The following is a 4,486-nucleotide window of genomic DNA, read 5'->3' as shown; positions in this document are numbered from 1 at the left end:
ATTCATCATCTATGCTTATAATACAGAAAAGCACGAAACCACGTACTTCACTCCGTTCTACCTACTCTGCGCTCGACAATCATGCAGCTGCCTCGATACAATAATTCCATTCGAGCTCAACATGGACGATTCAGTTGTTCGAACACTGGGCCGAGCTTAAGCCCGCCAAATCACCCATATTTGCACACTGGCATCGCATGATCTCTCCTAGCAGAGGTATGATCAACGGCATGACACCATTTCATTCGATAATGGGGACCTCGTGTGGTTGTGGACCCCTCAGTGGAAACGTGGCTTATGTCAGAAATTTTTAGCGCGCTATGTTGGTCCATTCGTTATCGTAAATCACCTGAGTGACTTGAACTACGTGGTGGCACGCTTGACGTCAGATGGTTGTCGGTCAAGCCAAACAAAGTTGTCGCATGTAGCTCGTCTCAAGCAGTTCCATCACACACTACGCCAATAATTAGCCTCGCCCAGAGGGCTTCGTCTGTGAACCGGGGAACGATATGGTCTGAGCCGGGCCATGTTTTGGGACAAAGCTAAAGGAAGAGAAAGTTACTTGGTTATGCCTATGTTCGCCATCATCGCCGATCATCGCCATATCTCTCCTATAAATAAACATAGTTAAACTCAATCTAACCGTAACCATAGATTAAAGAACTCGAACTTGTTTAAAACATACGCACAGATGACACAAACTCTTCACAAAAAATTGGCCCCGTATCTGCATGTTACACTGGAAGTATCGTCGAAAGACGATAGTCTTGCGTCTAGAGAGAGTGAACGAAACGTTTATTTGATGTTCTGCGCAAGAAAATTGGTGAATGGTATTGCGGAGGCGCTGCGTCCGAGTGCCTCTAGCATGCAGCGGAGGTAAACGGGCGCATCGAGGCACGTTACAACTGAGAAATGAGCGCTATCTGGTAGTTCTCTTGGAAAACGAAGCGCGTGGCGTGCGCGCCTGTCTCGGAGACGAGAAGGTCTAGAACGCCAGTTGCCGGGTAGGCGCCGCCACCGTGTCGTCTTAGCAAAACGTTGGAAACACTTGCCTTTTCCTACAAGCGTTGCATGGTCAGCGCCGCATAATAAACGCTATGGTTCGTAGAATTCCTTATGTATGCCTTTTTCTAGTAAAAAGGCACACATACACAACATTGACGTGTTGTTGTAGTGTCTCGGATATGCGCATTAATCGCTTTTCAATTGACAATCGCACAAGTAGGAACGCTAATCCTTGAGCACTATTGGTGGATGCTGAGGATGGGGTCCGCTGTTAGGGGTATCGTACGTTTGGTGTCGTTTGAAGTACCGTTGAAAGCGGGCAAACAGAATTTTCGAAACAACAGGCAGATGTAAAGACAGACAGCCAAACCAAAACTTTTGCGTCGAAGGTCCCCTAGAAAAACTATCGTCTTCAAAAATGTTAGGGAATAGAAATCTTGAATTATTATTTGTGTTTTCATACAAGTCAGCTACTGATATTAACAAAAATTAAAACACCAATATCACTCAACATTGTGGAAACTTGAAGCCCGAAGGGTATGGACTACCCTATAAGACATCTATAAACATACACGTATACGTTGCGAACGCAGCTGTGATGAGCGCGGTATATATAAAAACAAAAAAAACGTCACAGACGTACTGAAAGGTCCATAAATGACTGCCATTCCTCAATGCACACTCAGCGAAAATTTCATTTCATTGTAATATGTGTTATGTGATTCTATCATTGTGGATATTGAATTCTACTGTCTACTGATAATCTCTTCTATATTATTTGAGTACATTATGCCTTCCGTGTACTTTCGTAATATTATTTTTGTGTTATGTAATTCCACTACTACTTATAGGTCATTTCTACTGTTTATTTATCAGTTCCCTTGTGTTACGCTTGTATGATAAGTACCTAACTAATGTCACTTTTTATGCGATTCATGGGTATAATGTGCTAGAGGCTTGGTCGAAGGATGTTTGTAACATCACCTTTGGTGAAATCACAGAAACAATCATGCGCAGTTGAATAAATGAATGAATAAATAAATAAATAAATAAATAAATAAATAAATAAACTCGCACTCTAACTATATTTCGGAGTGTAGTTTAGGAGTAACTGCTTATTCCGGACATATCGTAACGTTCGAATGGCGTTTCTGACACTACTTTTCACGCCAACCGCTCATCTCGCATAGTAGTTCCCCGGGTGAACGACGATAAATGTCAAAACAGGCACCGACTGCATGATGCATATATGGCGCCAAGCAGTCCCCATGCCCTGCAAAAGGGTCGCCTTCGTTCAGTTATGAAGACCCAGCATCGAGCACTATCACTGCAGTGGGCACGGAAGCGCGATGGAAAGAACAGCCAAAGGCTTACGCACCTGTCTTTTCGTCTTGCAGTACGTCGCTGTTTTCGCGGCCGGCGTACCAGTGGCTGGTCTACGGGAAAGCTTCGCGCTCTCGGACGGAATTCGTGAAGCCGCCCCTTCCCCGGATCTTCCATTATCGGACGGAATCTGTGCTGTTGCCCCTTCACCAGACCTGCCAGAAACAGCTTGCTGGGACCTGACCAACATCGTCGAGCGCCACCTGCAGCACCACCAGTGCGCAGCTGCGACATCAACGTCATCTCGTCCGGATAGGATAAGACCCAGCATCGAGCACTCTCACTGCAGTGGGCACGGAAGCGCGATGGAAAGAACAGCCAAAGGCTTACGCACCTGTCTTTTCGTCTTGCAGTACGTCGCTGTTTTCGCGGCCGGCGTACCAGTGGCTGGTCTACGGGAAAGCTTCGCGCTCTCGGACGGAATTCGTGAAGCCGCCCCTTCCCCGGATCTTCCATTATCGGACGGAATCTGTGCTGTTGCCCCTTCACCAGACCTGCCAGAAACAGCTTGCTGGGACCTGACCAACATCGTCGAGCGCCACCTGCAGCACCACCAGTGCGCAGCTGCGACATCAACGTCATCTCGTCCGGATAGGATAAGACCCAGCATCGAGCACTCTCACTGCAGTGGGCACGGAAGCGCGATGGAAAGAACAGCCAAAGGCTTACGCACCTGTCTTTTCGTCTTGCAGGTTAGTTACCTTTCTAAACTGCCTTGTCGTAGCTTCCGATCTGATGAACCCTTTATTGTTGTGCTTCCGTGCCCACAAGCCGTTCTCTTGCCTTTTTGTTCTTTGCTACTACTTCTTTGTGGGGATGTAGAAAGCAACCCAGGTCCTGACAACTTAGCAGAACTAGTGAAAACGATGAAGGATTTGAACGAACGTACAAAAAGAATGGAATCAGCGCAAACAACAATATTGGACACCGTATCTGTGTTAAAAGAACAACAACAGTCAGTTTCAGAATCAATGAACGAAATAAAGGACAGACTGGCGAAAGTTGAAAACCAAACCTCCGTTTTCGAGCACTGGCAGCATGAAATGAAAGAACTACGCACCACTGTTGAGCGCCTTGAAAAAGACACTAGTAATATGCATTCGCGTCTTGATGACGCAGAGGATCGATCGCGGAGAAACAATCTTGTCTTTTATGGAATTCCAGATGCCGCAGATGAAACTTCTTCGGAATCGGAAAAAAAGATCATCAACCTCCTGACTAATACTATCCAAATTGATGTCACAAGTTCTGATATATGCCGCGCTCACAGAATAGGACGCTATGATTCAGCGAAAGCTCGACCACTTATAACGAAATTTGAAACATTTAAAAAGAGAGAGCTGGTTTTTTCAAAACGAGGTTTGCTAAAGAGCACTGACATAGCAATGAGCGAAGATTTTTGTCAAACAACGCGCAACATAAGAAAAAAACTAATAGAATACGGTAAATCAAAGACTACGTCCTTCAAACTTCGGTATAAAACGCTGACATTCGATGGCAAATCTTACGGATACGACGAAGCGAAGAACTGCATTTTCGAAATACACAGAAAAAAACCCACACACGAGCATGAACGTAGCAGAACTCTTCGCTCAGGTCGTAGGTTACCGCCGAGTTAGGGACATCTGAGGGGAGGAGCCATAAACGAGTGCAAGTGTTCAGTCCTTTTTACCAACATTCGTAGTTATTTTCCCAAGAAAGATGAATTCTGTGGTATAATTGATGACTGTAACGCCGACATTATTGCACTGACAGAAACCTGGCTAAGTAGCAAAATAACAAACCCCGAACTCTTTGAGTGTGCAAACCGTTATACTGTTTACCGAAGTGACAGAACTGGTAGGATTGGTGGTGGCGTCTTGCTCGCTGTTAAAGAATCCATAAATTGTTCTCTTGTGCCAATCAACTCGAATTTAGAGCTTATTTGGTGTTGCCTAACAATTAGTTTTAAGAAAATATTATTAGGTGTCTGCTACAGATCCCCATCAAGTGACTCATCTTTTTGTGATGACATTCACGACAGTTTAAATGCGGTTACCATGCGTTTCCCGGGAGTTCAAATTATACTCTTGGGTGATTTTAATTTTCCTGACATCAT

The 4,486-nt window shown here is 44.9% G+C and overlaps 1 long non-coding RNA gene across 1 annotated transcript; it reads right to left on the bottom strand.

Moving 5' to 3' along the window:
• Positions 1-2,383: 2,383 nt before the first annotated feature.
• On the bottom strand, positions 2,384-3,838 carry LOC142811745 (uncharacterized). Its single transcript, XR_012894678.1, has 2 exons — positions 2,723-3,838; positions 2,384-2,591 (listed from the first exon to the last, which is right to left on the bottom strand). It is a non-coding gene; the product is annotated as an uncharacterized LOC142811745 (long non-coding RNA).
• Between the last annotated feature and the right edge of the window lie 648 nt (positions 3,839-4,486).

Source organism: Rhipicephalus microplus, chromosome 1, assembly GCF_043290135.1.
Source record: "Rhipicephalus microplus isolate Deutch F79 chromosome 1, USDA_Rmic, whole genome shotgun sequence".
Taxonomy (NCBI): domain Eukaryota; kingdom Metazoa; phylum Arthropoda; class Arachnida; order Ixodida; family Ixodidae; genus Rhipicephalus; species Rhipicephalus microplus.
Note: the sequence above shows the minus strand (reverse complement) of the source record. Positions and strands in the feature narration are given on the sequence as shown.